The 26351-nt window shown below is 35.7% G+C and overlaps 1 protein-coding gene across 1 annotated transcript in view; it reads right to left on the bottom strand.

Annotated features, from left to right (window-relative positions):
• Positions 1-26351, bottom strand: part of VSTM2B (V-set and transmembrane domain containing 2B) — a 557754-nt gene that overhangs the window by 452057 nt on the left and 79346 nt on the right. Inside the window, exon 3 of the mRNA XM_064519608.1 lies at positions 7049-7177. The gene's annotated coding sequence lies outside the window, so the exon portion shown is untranslated. The remainder of the gene's footprint in view (positions 1-7048; positions 7178-26351) is intronic.

Below are 26351 nucleotides of genomic sequence, written 5' to 3'. Positions count from 1 at the left end.
TGCGCATTTGAATCTTGGCTACCCTCTGAAATCAGTTAGCTTGATTTTCATTCTATGCACTGGGACACTACAAAAACCAAGAACTTCTCCAATCTTCAGGTAAGAGACACAGGATGATTTTAGTAGGTACTTACAGTTGACAGCTACACCATAGCTTTTCCAAATTATAAGCCAGTAAATCAGCTTTGCCCATCAACCACCTGTTATACTACATAACACTTGGTGTAGAATAATTCAAAGCATTTCCACGCTTTGTTTTTCTTTGATTCTTGCTTGCTGGGGAATGCTGGCCGAGCACTCACTGCCAATACCTGGCAAGAGGAAAGCTTCCTCTGAACTGAATTTGACCCACAAGTTGTGCATTATATACCATACGTAACTAAAACTCTTCAATATAGCCTTGTTAATTTGTTCCCTGATTGTCCCAAATCACCTGTCAAGTATTTACATGTACCGAAACCAATGCCCTTTCTAGGTGCCTCAGGAGAAAGAGCAACGTTCATAGCCAGCTCCCCGTAACATTCAACAGTTTGTCATATGAATTAAGACACTTCATAGGAAATCGCAGGAGACTGAAATTTTTGCTCTTTATCCACATAGCGGATGACAAAGTAGATGATGTGAAAAGACATTTCACGCTTCACAATTGTGACTGTCCAGCTAACTCAACACCCGAAATCCAGTTAACAACATTACTCAGCTCCCACCTACAGAATAGTATCTTCTTGTGGACATACCTATCTTCAAACTGAGACTAGCCACAGTGGGGCCTTTCATTGCAGTTGTGCCTTTGCGTATTGTCTTAGTCTCATCTGATGAAAAATATAGTTTTTTATACTCTCCAAATAGTGTATCATTTAAACTATGGTCTCTAGCACCTTGTACAAATGCAGCGCTTGCTGAAAGGCGACAAACTTCACGACAGAGAGAATCCTTTCTACAATTCGCTCTCAACTACTAAAAGCATACTTCATGTGGTTAGCAATCACAGACAAGCACTTGGGAAAGAAGCATGATTAAAATATGCAGAAGCCATTTTAAGCAGTTCAGCATTTGTAATTTTCTATTTCTTGTTACATTTTCCTGCTCAATGAACAGAAACAAAATGTTTTCTGCTTAGAAGCTCACCCTACCACACAAGGTGGGTGCCTCAGTAGCTGTAAATTGAATTACTTTTCTTCTCATTCCTCAATTAACAGAAAATGAGCATTGTCTCCTTTGAGCTTCCAAGTTGGCCGAGTTGTCCACTCTGACCTCCCTGAAATATTGGAGCGCCATTTGGGAGCTTTATTTTAATAGGAGTCAGAAAGGGAGCATCAGCACATTCTGGATGTTCAGGCAAGTTGCTGGGCGGCTGGAGCAACGCTCCCTAAGCACAGCCTCTGCAATCCCCTCTTCCAAGAAAGAGCAGAGGGTGCAAAGGTTCGAGTGAGCACACAGGCTTCAGACGCACTATCAGGATCCAAATGTAGGTGCACATTAATACTCCTTCTTGAAGTGCCAGGCAGCCCTAAACAAACCAGAAGCCTGATTTTCTGATAACTGTGTGAGGCGTGTACTTTCTGTTACGCTGTTGGATTCTGCGATTTTATACAACCATGCATAATCTTTTAACTGACAGGCTTTTCTAGACAGTTTCAAAACTTTCAGGCAAGAGCAAACAGGTATCTCATTATTGGTATATACTACGCTATAATGCATGTAACATTACATTAAATTTTCTATTATGTACTGACTACACTTGGGTATTTTAGACATGCACTTGCTGATCTATTTCAATTTGATGCATTTCTTTTACTGTTCTGGCAGGTGATAGAGCAGTGTTTAAAGACAGGGACATCTTCACTTTTTTGACACAAATTTTGTTATTTTGATTTCCATGCTAATGGGCCGAGCCTGAAATATTTATTATTCTTTCTCTCCTGCCACCTTCTCCCATTCTAAAATGTTTTCACTCTCACAGGAAATTTTCACTTGCAAATTGTGGCACATCTGGTTGCATGAGTTATAAATGTTCATTTCTGTTTTCTTCCTACTGATGATTTTGTAGCATTGTTATTCAGCCTCACTGAAGATTGCCCATGGTTGGTATGACGGCACCACTTCAAAACTCAGTACAATAGAAAAGGGAATTGTTCTAATTTCCTAGCTCAGTTACAGAATGCCTAGTCAATATTTATCCTTATAGTTTGTCCTGTACTCATCTTCAAACTCCAAGACATAGATTCTACTGCTGTTTGCGCCTATTTACAACAAACGAATAATTATTTAGATTGATTCATGTCACCTATCCAATTCAGAAATACTTTAATAGTCTCTGTTCAGTCTGTGTTACTAATTTTGTTGTCATTTTGGTAGAGGAAAGATATGGGCTATACAAGGAGTCTAGGTTATCAAATATGCTTTGCTATCTACAGTGAAGTTGCACAAAAATTTAGCGTGTTATTTCACATATTTATTTATTTCAGACTGCCTCAGAAGTTCTCTGGCATACCGTAGCATGATTTTCATGAGCTGGACCATTAAGTTTTTCCAGTCCAAAGCTTTAGTATTTTCAGGTACTTGATTGTAAGATATTGTTAGCTGCCAAGACTTTTGATAATCTAAAGTTTTACTATTCCAATAAACATGCTAAGAAATCACCTGCTTTATGTAGCCTGGTTGGTTTTGATATCTTTGCAATTTGTTTTTTTTCCTAATAATAAGCAGAGATAATTGCTGTTACACACATGAAAGCAAATTTCAGGATAAATAAAAGGGTAAAGGAAAATACTTAGACAAAATCAGATACAGTAAGTAAGGTGGCAAAGACAGCAAGAAAAGGCTAGCTCTCTAAAGCCAATGGACTCCATGGAAGTAGAGTCCATCTTTTCAGCTCAGTGAACTGGCATCAGTGCAAGGGATCGATACAGAGCATTAGGCTTTCAAGATCAGATCTCAGTGACCAAGTTAACAGGAATTTAAAATTCTCTTTAAGAGGCATTTTGTTTAAAGGCAACATCTTCTCATCATCAAGTTTGGCAGGCTTTTAAGATTTCAGTTCAAGCAAAATATAGTTGTTGTTTTGAGGTACAAAGTACTTCATCAGCCTTCACCTCAGCAACATCAGTGATGCATAAGGTATTTTTTTTAATGAACAGGGTTGAGCTTTTAAGTGTTTACTGTCTTTCTTGGTGCTTACTTGTCCAAGCAAACAAAGTAAAGTTAACAGAACTATTCATGACAATTAGTACCAGACTTGCGTTACCAACTCTGTCCCTGATTTGGCGCATAATTTACAAAAATATTTTGGGATTCTTCTGGATGAAAGTGTACAATATATTAATTTATAAAGGATCTAGATACCCAGAACTATTGCTTGCACAGGGAAAACAAAAAGCTCTGCTTATGTATGAAATACCAAAGAAACATTAGATTTGTCATTCATATTTTCTGGTGTTGTGCTATTGTGTATTAAAATATTTGAACAGCTCAGGTAGCTATGACTACGAGTGAAATACCATCTGTATTTCATGATAATTCAGTAAATAACCTGTGCCAGTGCTGTAAAGAAGACTCATAAACTGCATGATTTATTCGATAATGGAATCATGTTCTTCTCTACAGACCCAGACTTTAAATTTGATTTACCTCCACAGAATTTTTATGAGCATATCTTCACATGAGACTGATCATATTTTAAACATATTTAGTAGGAAAACTAGAGTGGTGTACTTAAGATGAAACTTAAAGTTCATATTTTAGAGTAAAAATTATAGTCAAATATAATAAACAGCAGAAACAGCATTTTAACTCTTGACAGAAAACAAAAATAGATTCAGCTCTTAGTATTACAAACGATTTACTGATGGATAGAGCCTCTTCCTTCTTTCAAAGTAATGCGATTTAAGTTAGTGAAATTATATGCACATTTTCAGATGCAGTTCATCTTCTTGCAATAGTACTGAAAATACATGGCAGGGAAAGGCTGATATAGAGTTGAATCTGTTTTGTTTTCACAGAATATTTCTGACAACCTCATTCTTCAGGAACCTGACCCTTCTGGTGTTGTCCTCATACATATCAGTTGAGTGAAAACACTAAGTTTGATATTATTCCATGACCACTTTTTCACTCAATATAAGGTAAAACATATTTCACAATGTGTGTGGAAAAGAAAGGATGTTCTTACACAGTTTCAGAGCCAAGAATAAGCCAATACAGTAAAGCAACTGTATTCACTTATGTCTGCTGAGGAAAGTATTGACACTAAATCTGAACCTGTTCCACTCCAAAGCATACTGGGGTCATAAGTCCCCACATATCTCTGTAATATCTCTTGTGGGAATATTTACAAGTATTGATGGTTAACCACTGATACAAATAACTAAGTCTCCCAGGCAGAGACTTTTCAAACAATCATGCCAGTCTGGTGAGATCTATCACATTTTCACTCCAGTAAAACTGCCCTTTTGGCAGCACTCAGAAGATTTTAACTGCATTATCTGATGCAGCAATACGTCACTGCAAATAACCAGCTTTCTCTCCTTCCCTTGGTCCATATTTCAATATTGTAACTTACAGTGACTTTAGTCAATGCAGATTTATCATGCAGATAAAGGTATTACTCAGTAGAGGAATGCACTAATCAGCCACCACCATGCCATGTTGTGTCTGTCCACCTACTAATCCAGCAGAGGTTTCATCACTTTATATAAACATTATCCATAACAGAAAAATTGGTCTTGTTACTGTTTTTCTTCACGTAATAATGGATCACATGGGCAGAAAGTAGTTCAGTTTTTTTGTGTATTCTAGCGCAATACAAGTCTACTTGGTGTTGGACTCATCATATCCCATTTACAACATAATTTATAATACAAAGGAATACTCTACGCAACATTCTGCTCTCATTATACACTTTCTCAATCAAATGAATTATTAGAATTTTAATGTGCACAATAGTCAGTGAAGTATGGTCATACGCCTTTGTGAAACACCATTCACTCTTTGTTTAGCAGGTCATTATGCACCTTCTCATGATGAGAATAGGACAGAAACAACCAGATTACTGAGCACTGCAACTATTCTATAAATGAGAGGCATCTTTCATAATTCAGACAATATTACAGGTAATTAAAAATCTGATACCTCATTTTGTGGCAGAAGCAGTAGTGAGCATAGAAAATGGTACAAATGAATCGATCCCATGGAACAGAACGGAATATGGCGTGCAATTGAATAACTCATTTCACTATATGAAGATAATGGTGACAGCCTTATTTAATGCCTATATTAAATATATTATATATATGCATATATACACACACATATACTGTACCTATAAAAGACTCAGGTAAGAAAAAGGGAGTTCCTTACAAATTACTATATGACTACTATATATCTAAAACTAAAGACACCTTAATCTGTAAACTATATGATTCAAGATGTGCAGGATGGAACGGGACATTCAATTGATGTTTAAGTGCAGAAAGGTCCTCATTTTTTACGTTATTTTCACACAGAAAAAAAAATAATCTGACAATGTAAAATTCCTTGACAATAAAAAGAATTAGAGTATTTGCTAGTTAGAGATGATTGCAGACCAGTAAGTGTACAATTTGAAGATGATTTAGAGCTGCCATCTACTTTTGATCTCAGCTTATGAGAAAAATTCAATGTAATTAAATCTATATTAATTAATGGTTTCTCCCTTGCCAAGTGGTTTCCATTTCAGAGCTGAGTAGTTCTCTGAGACCTCAGTAGACTAGGTAAAGTGATATGACAGGATTTCAGTTCACATGATTTCATAGAGTCAGATTTTCAAAACCATGCAGCATTCACAGACTCCCATTTGTCCTTTAGGGACTCAAATCTATAGGCACCAGAGCAGAAGGCTTTATTCCACCATAGCAAAACCTTTTGTTAATCTCTTGGCTACATTTTAAAAAGAGACTCCCAGAAATGCTTCCCATTTTTCTGGCCCCTTACCTTCAGTTCATACTAAAATTCCCCAATCAAACTGAAACTGTTTCTGTAAGGATAGGCACTCTGCTGTAACCTGGGAACAACTTTGCGCTGATAACCCGGTCTCTTGAATAGGGAAGTATCTATGCTAATGATTTAAGTTTCTGAGCATGTCTGCTCTAAGTTCAGACATCTAGACAGAATCAAACTAAACCAGCTGTTCACACAGTTAATGAAAATGGCATAGGCTGCCTTCCCTCCAAGTCACTTCCAGCAGGCTGACTTACCACTTTCAGTGGCCTACTACCTTAAAATTCAGGCCACATTTGCACGTCTGGGGAACAGCTAAGCTGTCTGTGCACATAAAACTAAATAATGCAATTTTCATTTCGCTATCATTCAACATGAAAACAATTTCAATTGAATCTTCCTCTGATATTAGACTCAGCTGAAACTTCTACCTATGCTACAAAGTTTTATGAAATTCTTTACAATACCTGATCCATCCAGATAACATACACTTTCTCTTTTGAGTCTCTACTGAGGTGGATGGACACGTTCAGTCCTGGTTTTGCCACCGTGTTAGACCTTCCTTGGCTTTAACCCTCCTCCTTCTATCTCCAGTACTTTTGACTGAAGATAACTTGGAGTTCATGCTGTTTGTCTTTTCAGACAATGTTTCCATTTTTAATATCATTTGGAGCAATATTCCCCCTGTCAGAACAGGAGTGGAGGGTTTGTAGAACCTCTTCTTTCCAAAAGCAAATTATAATGAGGTACCACAGCTGCACTACCAGCCTGAGAAACAGGAACATTCCAGAAGAAAAGACCCTGATGGATTTCACTGTGACATGACTCTAAACCAGCTATAATACATTACTAAAAAAACTGAATGAAAATAATGCAGGTGTGATATATTAACTGAAGTATCTTACTGGCAAACATCTACAGATTTTGTAGATATACATCCATGGTTTTGACACAGAAATGAATTCAGGTATAAAAACTGCTTGATTTATAAAGACATGAAGCAAAAATAATATTTCAGATGGAATTGCTGCACTTACTCTATAAAACTACTGTGTTAGATTTACGTCCCTACCTGCTTCAAATCTGTACTGGAGCATCCCGCAGCACCTTGGAGCTGAGCAGGACGCAGGCAGCAGCTACTCTGAACAAAGACTTGGCTCCCGACGCGGGTTTCCCCCTCGGCCAGACGCAGCCACATCAGCTGGAGAACAACAGTGGACTGTCATTAACACAGTCTCTCCGGTTTAATTTATCTTCACCTTTAATACAACGCAAGTTTCTGTCAGTCAATTTAAAAATAGCAACAAAGTCAAATACGAATTTGCCAACAAGGCTTTTATTTCTAAAATATGTGATACAGATATGGAATACTTGAAAGCTTAATAACTTCTTCCTAGATTAATGATAGCATATAAAGGAGCATATACTTTTTTTGTCTTTTTAAGGGGAAAAATAAAGGGTTTTGGGCTCAAGTCTCATTTCCTTTTAATATTCCTTCAAAAATTCCATAAACAGAAAGGCTTTGTTTAGTTTTAACAAGGTCAACAGATCCAAGGAAAAAAAAGAAAATGAAAAGAAAAAGCTGGTACAAAAACACAGAAAGATGCAAAAAGCATCATACACTTGAGAATACACTTGAGCTATTTGAAACCTCAACATTATCAACATTTCTTTAAAAATCACACTTCTTTTAAAGTTCTGTGTTTCCTTCTCTTCGGCACATTCTGGATTCAGCCTGTCTAGAGCTCTCTGACTAAGCTTGGACATTCTTTTACTGAGCGCTCCAACACACCCTCCAATCACTACCAAAACTCTTATTTCCAGTTTATTTTTAAAAGATGCTTCCAAAGGCTGCGTGAGTAGGACTCTTGGACTTCCAATATTACCACCACATCAGCACGTGAAGGATTAACAGCATGACACTTCTTAAACAAGTGACAAATTCAGAAACAAAAAGGTCAGATGATCTCAGTAGAACCTAGGTATCAAAATAAAAATTTATTTCCATAGATTTTTTTGATAGCTGTCTTTATTTCTTAGGGGAATTGTCCCAGCTTGCCTGAAATGACACCCTGTGAGACACACAGCAAAAAGTAAAGGTGATCAGTTCCCGCACTTGTAGGTCACCCCTGTCAGATGGTGCTGATAAATGAAAAAGTTTGTCAGCACAGAGCAGAGAAGATCTCCTTCAAATTAAGCACACCCTAGAGAATACTTTCTGTCTGGAAGATACTGAAGTAGAAGATACCTTCTTCCTTAACAATACTGAAAATTCTACTGGGGGCTGCAGGAGAAAAAAAACTGAAAAAAGACCATTCAATTTTATATAGTTTCTAAGGATGGTATATACGCTCTCTCTATATATATGGGTGTGTGTGTGTGTGTGTGTGTGTGTGTGTGTGTGTGTGTGTGTGTGTGTGTGTGTGTGTGTGTAGATATATAAATATAGATGTATATATGAGATATATATATGTATACACACACACACACACACACACACACACACACATCTATCTACATGCATACACAGACACATATCTATGGATGATATATACCTCAGGATTATACCAAAGTATCATATTAATATGTAAACTGTACCTTCAGTTGTAGCCATCATTTAGCTCACTGATTGAGCACACGAGAAAGTTTCACATAAAGGTTTGTTGCATTTTCAGCAGTGGCTTGTAGCTTACTCTAGATGGGTGACTTACCATTTTCAGCCTATCATTTTCAGACAAAACCCCAAGCAAATTGAAATCTGCAGAATGTTATTCTACTCATGTAAGTTCTAGATCAGATTTCTCCTGATAATTAGTATTGGTAATAACCCTTCACATTTCTGAAACAACTTCATCTTTCTAAACCGCTCTCTTTCTAGAGATATAATCCATTCTCACCATCACTATTAATACGGAACCACAATTTGCAGTATCCATTAGTATTCAACCAACATCATCTTATTACATACTCAATGCATCTAGTCTCAAAAATCATGTTGTGTATAAACTTGCAAAATATTTTTATGCAAAAGCAGCAAATGCAAATATTTTTAAAACTATCTTCAAACTTGCCACATCAACTTAAATTGTTTGAATATCCTACCATTGTTACAAAAACCACAATGTAAGCAGTGATTCAAATTATGTTATGTATTGTGTTTTCCAACTAGAGATTTCCTGTCCAATTTAGTGGCCACAGCCCAGTTAAATTACACAAAGTAATGTTTGGATTATGGTTTTTTTCCTACAGTTTCTACTAGATAACGCTTAGGATTTACTACCCTCCAAGCTCAATTTTCATTTCTGTGTAAAAGACGACCTGTACAATTCCTTCTATATAAGCTGCATAAAAGGTAGTGCTGAGGGTTACTCTCCTGTTGCATGCTGGATGCACCATCAAGGCTTCCAGGATACAAACAGGTAGAACAAAGGGGATCTGTCCTCGCCAAATAATTAAAGATAACTCATAATCAGAAACATGTCACACTTCAGGAAAGCAGGCTCTAGCTTTCAGCAAGACCATTAGTGCTAGTTACCCACACAGAGAAATACTCATTTACAGCTCACCAATTCCTAAACAGTTCTGAACAGATAAATGTTTGGATTCCATGTTTATGTTCCCCTTTCACTTGAAAGAAACTAACCTGAATTTGCTATAGCTAATAGAAAGAAAATTCTCTTCAGTTTTGATTAGTTATCTTATTTTTTTTTACTGATAGTAGACTTTAATGGTGTTCTGTATTCTTCTCTTTGTCTGTTTGGATTCTTCAAGATACAGATCTCTTTAGCTCCTCAATAGCACACCTCTCACTGATAGCCTCAAAATGAGCCATACACTTCCACTCAACACCTGTTAAAAAGTCTAATGTTTAATTTTTTTTTTTTTTGCATTTGCATTTTAAACAGTCCACCTCTGTGATATTTCATCAAAAACATTTACAGTCATCTTGGTATTTTTCTCTGTTGTAATATTAAATAAAATATCTCTATTGAAATACTGGCAGAAAGACAGGAATTGTGAAGAGAGCTCCTGGAAACACTCTTATTACAAGCAAAACAAAGTAAACCTTGGAAAGACACCATTTATTGAACAAACGGCAAAGGCTGCAGAGAGAGGGCTGCAATAGTCTTGAGGCTACTGCGGTCTCGTACTGGTGATTACCTGGCAAGGCCTGTAGAGACTTCCTGCATTTTTTTTTTTTTCTTTTTTTTTTTTTGCACATGCCAGTCGGAAATATTCCGTATTATTATGAATACATTAATGAGGATTGCTACAGTGGTTTCATCCATACTGTTTAGCTCTGTGTTGTCAAGGACCTCCCACACAACACACACTTCTAGTAACAGGTCCCATTGCCCTATTTGCCATTGAATAGATGCAGTGGATTAGTTAGCAGATTAGATATAGGTAATTTCATGATCCTCTTGAAATGCATCATGATAATTTCTTTCTGAAGTATGTTGACAGTGTGTATCAAGGCCTTACATTCTGATAAATTCATGTTACACTTAAGATGTTAAATTTAATTTGCCATTAACATTCATACTTCTCATTTTAATAACACATTAAATTCTGAAAATAGAACGCTATGGACTCAGGGTCACGGGGCTTTCCACGGAGCTTAGAACCCGGCAGTCATTCCAAACTTTAGATTCTTAGCGCTCACCAATGACCAGTATATTAGAGATAGATGAGATTGGGCACAAGAATGGAAGACAGGTTCTTTCAGTCTTTATCATGACTTTGTTATACAGCTGTGGATAAAGACTCCTTTTAGCATAGCATCCTGCAATAACAAATTATTACAACACTATTAAAAGCATTAGGAACACAGCTCTTGCATTCGTATGCTCACGTTAGCAAACAAGGCAGAGAAACTGATGAAGAAGGCTTTTCCCTCTGAGGCTGAATGTCAGTCTGCCAGTCTAAAAATTGGATTATTAATCCATCTCTTGGGATCAGTGTGAGAATTATGTATTAACTACTTCAGGCTTTTAAAAAGACATGGTCAGACATACACCAAGGGCAGAACTTGTCCTTTTGGGTTTATTTCACACACTTTTTGCTGTCTTATCTGGATCAGGTTTGTGACTCCATGCCGTAAGCCAAGTTATTGTCTCCAATTAACAGTATTTCCCACAGAAAGAGCAATAATAAGATTCAATAATTAAGAGCACAGGCAATATGGCAGAGAAAATACATCATGATGGTAAACATTCTCCCTTCGGAAGCCACTAGATTAACTATACAATTCATAAGGCTTAATTTTAACAATTGACAAGTATTCTGCATTATTGCTGTTTTAACACTTGCAGAAATTTTTTTAGAAAGAGTCTTCAAAAATTTATTACAAAAGTCATCTAGCAAGATTTTAATTTTCACTATATATGATAGCTCTAAACCATGAGCCTATCAGGCTTCTTTTTGCTTCAAAAAGCCTGCACACAAACAAGATTACAAATATCAAGATAATTGACTTTACTCAGGTTAGCATAATAATAAAGTTTTCTGCTTTATGTAAATTCCTATAAAAAACAGACAGACCAAGTAATCACTGATGATATTACTGAATCTGAGTACAGAAGCAGTCTCGCATTAACAAAGCATTTCTGAGTCCTGCAGAGAACGTAAGTTGAACGTGGATGAAATATATATCAGCACTCAAAGTGGAATACCTAACCCCTTTCACATCAGTAATTCCCCTTTTTATCTAAATAAGGGGAAAAACTATATATAAAAAAGATTCACTGTACACAAATAATGCATTTTATATCCCTAATTCATATCAATCAATTTTAGACAAACATATGGGGTTCTGAGTACCTATACAATTTTAGTTAACAGCAGACCTACTGCTTCAGTGGCAACTGTTCTCAGAATTATCTCTGGTTGTTATGGACCCAACAAGAAGCACATGGACCAGAACGCAGAGAAATGAATTAAGCTGAACGTGAAACCAAAGCAGCAGTTACAGAATGAGATTCTGACGCAGCAGCCTCCCGGACAATGACTTTATAAACTATTAATGGAGTGTGTCCATTGTGGCAACACAGGAAGAATTTATCCCAGGTGAATAAAAAGAAAAGCAGCACCTTCCCATGAGAGGGCAGAGACAGCCTTTCTTCTGTGTCTTTAACTAAGAAGAAATCGCATCCAGTGGTGAGATACCAGCCATCAGATTGTTGCTGTGTGAACACTGGTGGCAACCATTATTGCAAGAAGTCTTTAAACATAATGAAGTAATAACATAAAGAAGAGCGGTAGGGGGAAAGTTTCAGAGCAACTTTGGGTGTGTACTTGTTATTTTTACTGCTTGCTGTGGATATCATTGGGAAAGGTTACTTGAATCCAGCAGTTCACAGCATCATGAACTTCTGGCTCAGATAAAGGCATTAGACTGTGGAAGATGATAATATGTTCCTCCTTCTATAAGACACTAATTTAAGCTATGTATCTTGACTCCTACAAAAGAATTTTAATTTGCCCAGCAAGGACAGCACTGAAAACTATCAAAACACTTTCTTTTGATAGTGTTGCAAAATTACAGAATGCCTTTTAATGAACCGCTTAAATACTACTGTATAAAGCATCCTAGTGCGCCTAAAACAAGACATGCAGTGTAGCCAAGGTCTATCTACAGATATTCAGTAAGCCACAGTATGCCAGAAAGTGGATGCTACCAAAAGTCATGTCCACTACAACTACGTCTGACATGGACATCTGAAAGCTACTTATTAGTGTCACCACATTTTTCATGACTCTCATCACTTGACCAATTGATATGGTAAATACATTGCTGGGTTTTAGTTTGATTTCCCTTTTTACTATGTTTTTAATTCTAGAAAAAACTCAATTTAACACCCTCTGCAAGGAAATGATGACAAATACTCCCTGATACAGTGGGGGAAACATGCAGCCCACGTGTAAGCAAGACGCTGGCAAGGATATTGCACAGACTGTTTCACTTCTTTCACAGCCTCTCTGTACAGAAGCAACAATTCAGAGAGTTAACACCTTGATTTCCATATTAATTTCTGGAGATAAGGCTCAGGTCACCCTTACATTTTTTGGAAATGTAGTTACATTGAACAAGATATCAAAAATACTACTTGTTTTCTGTATATTTAGCTCTGAAGTGAAATCTTTTAATGCAAGATATATTACATACGCACGCACACTCAAAATCCCATGAAAGAAAAAACCCTCCTCCTTGAGAAGACATTCAAGCTTTACACAGCTCTCCTCTGCATTAAACATTCAGGCTAGCACCTGTTGCACTGGCTGCAATATTGCCCAAGCACTCGAAAAAACATAAATCGGGGGGGGAAAAAAAACCCAAAACTCATGGGGCTACCTGAAAGCATATTCCTTAAAGTCTAAAAACCTCAAAGCCAACAAATAAATGAAATGTAGGAATGATTCCTTTTTTTTTCTGGCCTTACTGTTTTTAGATTTTGACAATTACTCCATCAGTATTCTCCCCTGGAGATCCTTGAAAGAAATACAATGTAACACCGACTGCAGAGTTACCTTCTTCCATTCTCCCCCATGTGAAATTTTCAGGATTCTGAGAACTATTGAAACTGTATTTTTGAACTATTTTGAAAATGCTCTTTTTGCCCAAGATAACATTAAATCATGAGAAGGATTTTGATTTTTTTCTCTTAAGCATTGCAAAGTCAGTGAAAGGCTATAACACTAATTAGCATCTGGCTATAACACTAACTAGTATCTCAGACAATATCAAATGCAATAAAAATGTGCTTTAAAGCTTCTGCTTCAGCTGACGGCATATAACTTCACAAATCAATATTGTAGAGATTTACTGACTTTTCTCATTAAACTTTTCATGAAGTTTACTTATAAACATCCTCATGAAGCTTACTTATAAACACTCCTGTCACATAAAGTCCCTTCTTATGGAAGGCCAGAATACATTACTTCACAATTTTTCTGGAAAACGTATTCAGCTCTTCTTTATTCAGAAGTAGCATATTTGTTTGAAACTGGTGATCTTCAAGTCTAGAGAAGAATTCCAAATTCAATTCCAGACTCTAAAGCTTGTATATTTTCTGATTTTAATGTGGTTAGTAATTACTTTTTGATTATTATGTTTATTTGATTTCCATGTGAAATATGTTATAATTACCTCTTTAAAATGTACATATACTTAAAACACTGAAACATCAGTTCAGTGATGCTAGGTATTTCTTCCATTAAATTATCATTTATAAGGAAAGTGCAATAGCTATTTCTGCATGTCTTTTAAACCATCCTAAAATTACAGTGGGACTTACTTTCAGTTTTAGACTGAAAGAATTAAATCATCTTGCATTTCTTTTGTAACTCTTTTAGAGAATAGGAAAGAAGAAAAATAATTCTGAGACAAAAAATTACCAAAAGAAAAGCAAATCATTATAAAGCTGTATAAATCAGAGACTTTGAAATCTGCAAGATGGAATGATTTTTCTTCTTTTCATATTTATAGATCAATTTCTAAGCAAGGTTTAGTTACTGACAGCTGTCCCAGCTTAGTCTTTGTTCAGCAACAGACTATGTGTGAGATATGTATCTTACATAGCAAAGCCAGCCAAAACTAATATAAAGAATCACTATCAGAATTTTAAAGTACTTTTAAGTAACTGCTCCCTGCTCTTTCTTAATATCATAGAAATGACTGAAGGACAGCACAGCATGGCCTTGTTTGTATAGGTACTTGCATCAAGAGCCCTAATTACATTTAATAGAAAAGCATTTGTTGGACTTAAAATGCATTTAAGAAGAAAGGAAAAAGAAATAGGATTGGCTTTCTTGAATTACAACTTGCACAACAGCAGCAATATTCAGGGCAATAGCTGAGGTGAAAGTGCATAGATAAGCCGCAACCTGGATTGTGCTTATCTGAAATTAATCCATTTACATTGAGTGAATTTGAACAACAATGAAATGCTACAAAGTAAAAATCTTTAGGATTTACCCACTGTCAAAAGCCAAATGTGTCAACTGCATCCCTACTCCTAGCAATATTTAAGTACTTACAGACATCAGTGAAATCTCTTTCATATAGAATTATTTCCTGGACACTGCATTTCTGGGATGAGGGTTACACTGTTCACAGTATATCACAGCCAAGATCGACTTGAAGAAAATTAAAAAAAAAAAAAAAAAAAAAAAAAGACCACCAAGCAAATATATAAATTTCCTATTTTTAGGCATACTACAGCACCTTTAAAACCAGGTTCTCTGCAAAAACAATACAGCTATCATACCATACAAAAAAAGGGGGATTTAGTAGTGAGAAGGATCCAGGTATCAGAGAAGTGAACTTCTTCCTCAGCTCTCTTTCAGCAGCTGGTTTATACATGACTTAAGAATCACTCTGTCCTCTGTTTCCCTAGCAGATTGCCAAAACCATCAGGCTGCTACCCACTGGACAGGGACATCAGATAAAGCTGAAAGTAGCCAATGTCAATCATCAGGATGTTTTTACATAATAACAGAGAACTTGGCCAGACAAATCACTTATGCTACAAAATTGTGCTAAGCAGATTTCTAGAAAATAGGCTGCTACCTCCACACGTACTTTGTTGCCTACATCACGGATTGATTTCAATCAGCAGCTTAGTAGCAAAAGGTTGTATGTCCTGTTAACATGCCCCAATGCTGCCCGATACCAAAGCTTATGATGTGTAATACCACATTATATTTCACCAGGTATCTATTACAGAGAAAATCACATAGACACAAGCCTTAATTTAACTAAAATTCTGCATTTCTCTTTATTATGGGAAGCAGGAAAAATGATCAATTTGTTCTTTAAGTGCGACCCCCCACATTATACAGAGCTATCAAATGGCTGAACAATTCAATGATAAAAAGTGGACGCATCTGCTGACAGCTGCAGCGCAAACTGTTCCTGTTCTTAGAAATGATTTGATGGAAACAAGTAATAGAAGTGCTGCTTTTATATTTATAATATTTTCTGCTTAGAAATGACCTTTTATTTCTCAGCCAAGGTAATAAAATACTTGAAAAATCCACGCACACATACACAAACATTTATAGCAGTGTACCTCTTAAGACTGCTGTTCCATTCAAGGTAAGCTGTCTACCAGACTACAATAAATGACTTAGAGTTTTCCAATTCCAGTGATCTTAAAAGAAAACCTATTTTTAGTGCTCTGTGCCTCTTATTATTTTGCATAAGAACAGGTAACATCGATTTGAGTCTGCTAAAGATGTATTTCCTTGAAAGAGAAAATGAACTACTAAATTTATTTCACTCTTTTCTGTCTACATAAGCAATTACTGGGATGATTCTCTTTTTGACTGTGTGTAATATTTAGAGCCCTAATGCATGGAAGTGTTTTCATTATATCCTTAAAATTGTTTACATCTTATATTTTATAGCCAAAACATACATGAATGTCTATAGCTACTATTCAGGTACCTCATTTACTATATGGCACAATGTGATAATAGCATTTTATACTATGCCACAGAATCTCAAAGCATTAGCTAGTTAAATTATACAATTACTTTGTGACCTAGGTAAAGCTCATTTAAAGACAACTTTCTACACTAATGAAATGAAATCATGTTTATGAATAATGTTCTGCTTAGAGAAGAATTTAAAAACATACTAACACTGTCCAGCAGGCACAATGTTATCGTTCAATCAGAAACCTCACTACAGAATATTCACAATGAGACCACTACTCTCAGAAAATGCTGTGGTAAGCATCATTTCATGTTACTCTGATGAAAATCAGTGAGAAAACAGTAAAAAGCACGATGCAATCTGACTTTGGTGTAATACCTTTTGTTCAGCTCCAATGCCTAGAAAATAAACTAGACAACCAAAAAGCTTTCTGAAAAAAACACCCTTGAAAAAGCACTTGAGATAGAGAAGGCTCCTATTCTTCTGCTCTTCTGAAGGTGAGATCTTCTTGCTACTAACATTAGAGGGAACTTTCACATTAACTGCACTGGAAACAGGATACATTATTTTGTACACTGGTAACAACTGCATGTTTTACTGGAGAAATTGCTTATCATAAATCAAATTCTCCATGGAGAATAAGAGTAGGGTAGAAAAGGGACAGTAGGTATTTCTTGCTCACAGCTCTTCAGGAGTCAGAATGCTGATCTTTAACATGATCATTTAACATGATCTTTATCATGTGGTATAGTTATGCAATTTCTAAATAGTTGCTTGTAATATCACCATTAATATAGAGTCCACACATATGTTCTAAGAATATATCATAATATCTATAGAGAAAATGGTTTTGCTATGAGAAAATGTACTTGAGCAGATGACAGTAATGCCAAAGTGCTAGACCGAATCCAAGGTCTGTTGCAACAGAATGATGCAGCACTGAATGCATGTTCTACTGCTGTCACTGCTGTTGGAGGAGGACAGTGTGTGATTTTTGGCTGCTTCTTACAGCTGACGACACTGAAAACAAAACTTAATGCATCTCCCATGACATTTAGCAAAAATGTTGAGAAGCATATTTTCAAATTTGACACTTACCATATGTTCACACACAACTTTCTTCACTGTATGAACAATGTAAACACTTCCAATAAAGGCCCACTAATTAAATCAAAATTGAAAATGGCAAACAGGATGAAGAGCTGGCAGTTTTCATAAGCATAAACCAGACTAAGTATTCATCTTAAATCCTAACAGCACCATCTGATGGAGGATCATCACAACACCACAGCAAAGATTTAAATTGTGCTAAAAGTCCATTAATTGAAAATACTTTCATACATTTCCTTAATTTATGTAATCAACTGTAAATACGGAAAAATATACACAATAGTTGTGATCTGCTGCATAAACTTAATGTAGATACCGAAATATTAATAGAAATTTGGTTTACAATAATGACAGACATTACGAGCCTTTCTAAGTCAATTAAAGTTTTGATTTAGTAGGAAGCAAATCCAGTCTGAAACTGAGCCAAAAGGAAGAGAGTTTTTTCTCAGTACTCTTTACAGACACCTTTTTACAGAACACTGGAGATCAACTTAAGCGTATCCAGTTTCAAAGTCAATTTTTTAAAGCTGGTAGGCACTTAAGTTCCAGATATGGATTAAGTTATAAATGAAGAATTGAATGCTTATGTTCCCTGAAAGGGTACACAGTAGAACCCTTTTCTAATGCAGGGGTGACTGAATATCGGAAACGTTGCAAGAGAGGAAAACAGACACCACAAAGGTAACTCTAACAGGGGCAACTGTGGGGATCAGAAGACTGTATGCAAAACATACCAAATGGTTTCTAATCAGAGTGATGGTATTCTTCACCTAAATTAAATGAATATAAGTAGTTAAACATTTAAAGAAGTTGAGATTATATTTGTTCCAAGAAATTTCGATGAAACATAGTGCCTTCAGGAAAAAAAAAAAAAAGTCATGTGGTTTTTGCTATCCACCAAATGGCAAATCTTACTTGTAATGAAGTACAATCACGGTCAGTGGGGTGAACTTTCCAATGGCTTTCCTAAGCTCACAGTCCTGACAGCCGTTCCGTACCTGAAATTTCTGTTGAGATCAGTGGGAGTAGTGTACTCGAACATTAAGAATCAAGACCTTTATTGCATCTGAAATATTTAGAAATGAATGTCTTCCAGGATGAAACCACTCTGATTTGCATATACAAATTGAACTATTGCATGCATGATCAAGCAGTTAGAAAGGTCATTTATCCAATGTGGATTCTCAGACTTGCCAAAGGAAAGTGCTCACTGATACTAATTACAGAGACTCTTTGAAAATATAACCATTTGAGTCACTCTGTACACTAGAGCTTGTAATCATGTCTGAGCTATTTTAACTAGCTATAACTTCATTTTAGATTTGCAAGTGCATAATTGTCGATGTACGTTTTTACAGACTAAGATGGCTGTCTCTGCAATAATCAAATAACATAAGCGGGATTCTCTGGCAACAACAACAGAAAGCAGTAATTCCTTGTTGTTCTACTCTCCTGTCTTCCTTCAGTTTATTTGTTTTTCTATTTATCCTGTCTTTTTACCAGCATACCACAAAGCTAAATGACACTGAAGTGGCTTAGCCAACTTTAGACTGTGGCATATACTTTTGGTCCTTTCATACTCAACTGACTCACTTAAAGCCTATAAAAGAATATTGAAACTAACACTGCTTCACTGGAGGCATGCGGGAGGGCATAGTTATGCCTTTTTTAAAGGCATAAATGTAATTCATTACATATAATTGAAAATATTTTTGCAGATACGAAAAGTCAAAAGGGGCTATTTACCCCCAAATTGCTGCTTTATAAAAAAAGAACAAAAGTTTCTTGATGAATGAGATTTAGTAAAAAAAAAAAAAAAAAGAAAAGAAAAAAAAAAAAGAAAGACAACAAAAAACTCAGAAAATTAGTCAGACATGGCTGTACTGGGAAAACTTTCCTCCCATTGAGGAGGAAGTGATTACCCACAACATGAGATCTTATTTGATTAAAATAAAGGCCTCACATACTAGCATTAAAACAGATTCAATGATATGTTGCTAGATACTACAAAATCGCATCCCAACTCACCATAAGCATTTCGTTATAATAATCTATTAAAATCAAATTTGTGAACTATCACAGTACTCACTGATGACTAATAACAACGATACTAGAAATAATACATCATTATGATCAAAACACTACTTATCATTCTAAACTTGAAGGATAGTTTTCCTTTTATAAGCAACAGAAACTGTATGGTTTAATTGTCTGATTTTTGAAAGTGAAAGATACAGTGAACGAAGCTTACCATACTCACAGTGATTACAGTCAAGCTACCTATTAATCTGGAGTGCGCATGTCTTTGGCTCTTTAAGCTATAAAGAAGGCCATACACTTCTATAAGCTATTGCAAATTTCTGCTGCAGGATTCTGCCACTTTTTACATCATATTCTTTCTGTTCTCATCTGAAATGATAAACTCTCATGACTGGCCATTAAGGAAAAAGCTGTATATAATCTGCTCAAATGCAGAGAGAGTACGATTTCTGTACATTTTTCTCCCTCTATGAAGTCTTTCCTACACATACAAGATAAACGTACAAAGTAAACTCTGTGACACTGACTGATCCCCTCGGGAGGGGTCTGCTTCGTGGCCACGCTTTCAGAGCAATCAATAAGAGAATGGAAAACTGCGACTGGAAATCAAGTTTAGGCAATGAACACCACAGCATGAACACCATAATGAATAATTAATTGGCACTGGAGGGCAAGATAAGGAAAAACAACACAGAAAATGATTGTAATGAAAGAATTTGTGTCATTTTAGTTATTCCTTTTTCAAAAAAAAAAAAAAAAAGCAGACTCCTACAGGCAAATATAGAAGTAGTCAACGTCAATAGATCTGCTCAAAGCAGCAAGCATAGCAAGTGTTTGGAGCTAAACATACCTGCAAACTCCTCTCCAAATATTTCACTCAGCACTTACATACGTTCTTACACAATTTTCCTTATATAAATACACACTACTTTGCATAACAGGACAAAGGGAAGTGGGACATATTTTTGCAATAAAAACTTAAAAGGCTTATCACAACATTTTTATTGACTTTTATAGGTGTTGATGTTTACACTTCATTACTTTGTTTTTTACTACAGATAGTGCCCTTAAGTTAAGTTGGAAAGCTCCAAGCTTTTGAAACAAGCAGATGTTTCCTTATTGTGAAAAAACACTTTGACTATGTTTAACACCAGGAGTAAATTTTAATTATTTTAATAGCTTTCACCAAAAAAGTCACTTTCTTATATAAGTTGAAGCAGCGGGAAAGACATGAATTATTTAATAACTGCATTGCATTTAGGAGAACCATAAACCTTTCCAGACTCACTGTTAGCATAGTCACTAATGCATCACCAAGAGTATGAATGGGCCAAAATCCTCCTCGTCATGAGTCTGTTGACTTAAGTCCTCTACGAAAGTTTTTCCTGTCTCAAGAGTGTCAATAGCTTAATATTCTCAGTTTGTTTTCAAATTTTACAGAAAATAACTTGTAGAATACATGAAAATACCTCATTTTAGTACCGTAAAACAGGCTAACACAATTTCAATATCTTCAGAATTACTTCTTGGTTTTTAAATTTTACAGCACAGTATCTCGCATTCTGATACCAAACATTTTCCACCCCCAAACAAAAACAATAGGAACTACCTTCCTTCTTCATCTTCATTAAGAGGTTTTTTTTCCCTTTAAAGATGAAATATTGTCTGAGCAAAATAAAACAAAACAAAGGAAAATCAAAAGTAAAATAAAATACATCTTTCCCTAATTTAAAAAACTATTTTGATTTTTAACTGTGGGTAAAAAGTGGCTTTTTCTCAATTTCTCTTTTCACTTCTTACCTTTCCTTCAAACTTCTACTTGAATGAAGGAAAAAGATGAGAGAAACAGAGAAAGAAATGGAAAAAAAGGGGAGAAAAAGATTAATCATTTTGGAGACATATACTGAAAGAAAGAATGTTTCCATATGAAATTTTATTAAAAATGTGAATAATGAAGCTGAATTTTTCAGTGGGAAAACTTAGTTGAAAACGTTTTATCAAACCCATAGACAGGGAATATGCAAAAGGTCTGCTTCGATTTTGTCCCATTGCAAGTATTCCCTGAGGACTTCCTTATTATGTTTCATTTTAAAAGACTTGTCTATAAACCCACATTGGATTGGCAGTGTTAATTAATTAAGCCTCACCTTCAATCCTATCAGATTTTGTCATCAAAGAAAAAAGCCTACCACTGACAATCTCAGTACCTGTTCTGTAAAATAAATTGCAAAGTGAGAATTATGCTTCATGCAGAAGATATGTTTGACAAATGAGATGCATAACTGATTTAGCTCAGCACACTTTCTATAAATCCAGCTATGCCTTTTATACCACCCTATTATCTGACCGATGACATTTTACCTAAGTCACTTCTTCTTAATGTAATCAGTTCAGATTCATGAGCAATGAACCCGCAGGAGCTGTGCTTATCAGAGGAAAATCTGTTCTCACAAGTAAGAGGCATTCAGAAGTCTACAAAGAACCACAAGAAAAAAGTGCACTGGTGAGGACTGTCAAGTAGGCCTGAGAAATGATTGGTATGGAAGGCCAGACGCTCTGCAAAAGCTGTATCACAGTGAATCAATTTTCCTATTTCATATTGACCCTAAAATAACTTGCAAGCTGCTGAACTCTATGCCAAGCAAGTGCCAGAAAAGGGATGGATTTCAGGCATCTAGGGACTTCAGTTTTGATCTGCTGTATCACTGAAGTGGAAAAGGAACATAAGATAGCAGCACGAGCAGCAGAGTGTGTAAGAGACAGGAAAATGAAGAATACTGGAAGAAAACATTTAACATTCTTTAAAGCAATATATTATGGAGACAATTTTTAATACAAACAAGTTTCCAGACATTGTAGAGAAATGTGTCACTTGAATAATTAAAAAATTACTTATTTTTATCTAACTATCCCCATTAGAAAAGCAATATTCATCATTTGGTTGCCACAGTCGGGTATGTGCAATACCATTACTTGTAGCTGCCGGCAACTGCCAGTTTCTGAGGCACGAGCACTGCGCCGTCACCGTGGGCCAGCCACGGAGCTCCGGCAAGGCCTCCCCCAGGCCTACCGTCAGCCATCACAGGAGACGGAACCGTACAAGGTTGCAGTGACGGTTTTTTCAACACAATGAAACAGTCCAACAATCAAATCAGCCAAAATGAAATCTGGACCGTTTTAGCCAAGCTCATTCGCAGTAATTTCTCATTTTGCTGTTACCACAAACAACTCCTTTCAAATAGCTTTGTTTCGGACAATTTTTTAATTTGTAAAATGTACGAGGTAAGTCCTTCAGTAATATTTTCAGGAAAAAAGCCCTCATTTTTTTGTTAGAGTAATTAGGATAAATGAAAACAAATCTTTTAAAAAAATTATAGACTCTCTACTTGAGCAACACAAAAATATTAAAATTTAACCAAATAGTATGACGCAATCGTATTGGCAAACCACAGAGGTGAGTTTTCCCCAGCATCATCTACTACAGTTAACAGTTCTGAAGCTCAGGGCACAGCAGTGCCCTGAATCGTTTTCCACAGAAAACACTTCACTGAATATAAATGTTTTCCTTTTGTATCATTCAGCTGACTTAGAGTCCAAGTTTTTCTTTTCATACAGCCAAGAAAGAGTTTACAAAAGATTTACAATAATGATAAAGAAGCATTTTCCTCAGAACAGAAAGAATGCTGAAGGAACCCAGAGGATATACACAAGTCAGTATCCACCAGCCAGGCCTTAGTGTTTTACTATCCAAAGCAACATGGACATGTGTCAAAACACGCAGGACTGTATTAACAGGTTATCACTTAAACTGTTTACAACACTAAATACATACTCTCTCAGTACCCTTCAGTGCTCATTTATACACTAATTTGAAGAAAAAAATAGATTTTTCCTATGCAAAAATTAACATCTTGTTTTATTAAAGCAATTGCTATGGAATAGTAAAATAATACATAAACATATCTACCTTATTTTTTCAAAGATTTTCTATTTGCTAAGGATTGGAGAATAGATACAGTGTAATTGAATTTATTGTTACAAAATAGTAACTGATGCAACTACTGCTTGTAACATGAAGTAATCAATTTGATGGACATATTTTGTATTGTACACGCTCTATATACTCTTCTTGTAATGCAAGACTAAGATTCGTGACTGTGAAATGCATTTAGAATGTATTTAGAAAATACATTCACATGCTGTCCACTTCGTGCAAAATTTAGGTATTCAGGACTTTCTATAATTAAAGACAAGTCACTTACAAAAATAGTTCATACACTTTCAGAATTACCTAAATACTTTTTAACTTTCCATTTCTTTTGTGAATTAGCAATCTCTGGTTAAGTTAAATATTTAAAAACAAAATATCCCAAGAATCAAAAAACAAAGTAGTCATGTAGTTTATATGCTTTCGTTTTTTTTCATGTCTTCTTTTCCCTACAAAAAAACCCCATAGGACTCACATTACTTAGCTAATGCACAGTGGCTGATGTTTGATATGCTGTTCAGCTTTACTGCCAACACGAGAAACCTCATCCCCGAGCAGGAGACTGAGCACACTGAATTCCCAATATCTTTTAAGGTACCAAGATGTTTAATTTGGTGCATTCCATAGTACAGTGTCACACATTAAAAGCTATTCCCTCAAAACCAGACTATTTTCAAACTCTTCAACATTTTAAATTTCATTTAATATTTTAGAACAGATCAATTTATAATTACCAGCTCTGAAGAAGGTGAGAAAGCCTTGGGAATATAACAGTCTTGCAGAAAAGCAATTACTGTTTATTGTTAAAACCCTTCTGCATTTTTCTAATGTCTGTACGAAATCTTCACCTTTTCAGAGTTCCTTAAGGAACAGTCTCAATTTTGAGTCAAATAATTATGAAGAATATCAAAGACAAGACCACGTAAATAAGAACATATGACCGAAAGTGGGTCTATGCCACTGTCAAGAAGACAGAATACTGTAGTGCACTTAATTTTCTGTCATCTATGTTTCTTCCTAGTTGTAAGTCCAGATGGGAGTATTTGAAATGCAGATGATAGAAGGTGGGTAAAGAAGGAAACAGTAAGGAAGAAACAGATCATAATTCTAAGCTTAATATTCATGCCTTCAGCATTTTACAAGATAAAAATGAAATCTTGATAGCTTGGTGAAATGGTTCTACTTTAATGGTAAAAATGCTGCTGAATCTATTGTGATTAATTTCCATGTCAAACTACAGAAACAGAAAGATGAGGTTTCAAGAAGAGGAGCAAGATGTTCTTAACAAGCTTATACATCAACATATTTTATGTTTATTACATGAAGGATCCTTTTTATGGCTTTATTTTGACTAACTAGTTCTGACAGCAGCAGAGATAAACAAGGAGATTAAAGGCACCCATTTCTGCTTCTTTCAAATCAAGAAGAGTTCAGAAACTGTGTAGATTTTGCCATGTATAAAAGACTCAAATCTCTTTAATGCAATTTATCTAGATAAATCTTTCCAACTTGCAATATGCAACTTAATTCCATTTGTTACGATTTCTTCATAGCATCAAGTAAGAATATTGATTATAAATTCAATTTATTATAGCATTTAATTAAAGACTAAGTGAAATGCAGATGAACGCTAAGTGTTAATCTACTGTAAAAGTCAGAATACTGTCAGTTGAGCTCTATAAACTCCTAGGCATCCATTAGACCTGCAAAAAAGGGAACACTTTTTCATTTGTGGCCAATTCAACCTCAGTTGCCGTACTCAATTTGTGAATGCATCCTAATCCTAGGTGAATTAATTCCCTTTGTACTTTTTCACCTGACCTTATGGAAGCAAAATTTCAGTTCAAATTTTAGGATTATTTTTCTTTAAATAGGTTAAAAAAAATTCTTTATCTCTTCATTATGAGGTAATAAGTAGCTTTTGCTAGTATTCCATAAGCATACCATTATGTAGAAGCATTCCTAAAATGTTGCAAATCCCAGTGGATCTTCTTGTGCTGGGGAGCTGGATATTTTGCACTCCCTGCATGTTGCAGTATAAATTATGACCTGAATCAAAATAAGAGCCATTCCCATCAATAGCCAGGAAAGGGTAACAAGGATCACAAGGATCAGTGTTATGGTTTGTTTAAAGTAGAAAGCAATAGCAAAAGAAACCCAAAGCATTACCTTACTCTGTAATTAATTTTAGTATTGGTAGTCTGACATTAAAGTTAGTTTTTTTCTTTGGTAACACCAATACATACAGGAAACATCTACACTGCTAACAATAGCATAATTTAGAGACTTTTTTTTAAAGCAAGGAGCACAAATACCAGATAAATGAATCAGTGGCAGCAGCAGCACCATTAGTGCAGCTGACCTTCTCTAACAAGGCAACAAATTTCATACTTCTTTTTGGAAAATCCATGCACCAAAATGGGAGTACATGCTCCTGACGTCTGCCCTTGTAATTATAGACAATAATCCTGACTTTCCTATTCTCAGCTCTTCAGTTTTTGTCTAAACAATTCTAATATGAAAGAAAATGACTTGTAATAGCTCAAAGCTTCCTCTAGGAAAGAAACAGATGCAATCCTATCAATTTTGACAGACTAGCTTTATTCTTCATAACAAATTCTTACTTAAACAGACTGTCTTTCCATACTACTAAGCTAAATGTTTGAAACAGAAAGAGCTCCCTATTGAAAGGAGGACTGTCCTGACACGATGACATCCAGGTCTTGTCTTGACCATGGCAGCAGGTGACAAACTGAGGTAGTATTATTTGTGTGCTGACTTACCTGGAGGGTCTTA

This window comes from Dromaius novaehollandiae, chromosome 13 (genome assembly GCF_036370855.1).
Source record: "Dromaius novaehollandiae isolate bDroNov1 chromosome 13, bDroNov1.hap1, whole genome shotgun sequence".
Classification (NCBI taxonomy): Eukaryota; Metazoa; Chordata; class Aves; order Casuariiformes; family Dromaiidae; genus Dromaius; species Dromaius novaehollandiae.
The sequence above is the reverse complement of the archived record's forward strand: the minus strand, read 5'-3'. Positions and strand labels throughout refer to the sequence as shown.